Genomic DNA, 502 nt, shown 5'->3' on the forward strand with positions numbered 1-502 from the left:
TGGCAGCTGTGACATGGACTCACTGCCCCACTACGAAAGGCAGCCGAAAAAGTAAAAAGTGCTGGCTATGCTTTCCTAAATAAATGCTGAAGCTTTATTAGACAAGACCTAGCAGTTGTCCCCATGGCGGCACCAGAAGTAACTGTGCAAACTCCCCGGCACGATTTAATTCCTTTTCTGGAGTGACTAACACCTCTATTATTCCCATCTGACCTCTGCAGACATCCTGCCACGCAATTGTGTTAAACTCTGTGGCGAGAAAGATAACCGGGCCTAAAATTAAACCATCCAGCACGTTTTTAATATTAGCACAGGCGAGGAGTGAATTCCTCCCGGGTGGAACTCACCTCTTCTTGAACAAGCAAGCAAAACCAGCCCTCAGTACCGTACCACCAGCAGTGACGTGCTGGAAATTATTTGTCTTTTTACTTCGTGAGCCCCCGTGATAGCCTGTTTTGATTTCCTGGCCCGGGTAGAGCCTGTTCGGTGCAGGGACCTGCCC

This window comes from Aptenodytes forsteri, unplaced genomic scaffold (genome assembly GCF_000699145.1).
Source record: "Aptenodytes forsteri isolate BGI_AS27 unplaced genomic scaffold, ASM69914v1 Scaffold265, whole genome shotgun sequence".
Taxonomy (NCBI): Eukaryota; Metazoa; Chordata; class Aves; order Sphenisciformes; family Spheniscidae; genus Aptenodytes; species Aptenodytes forsteri.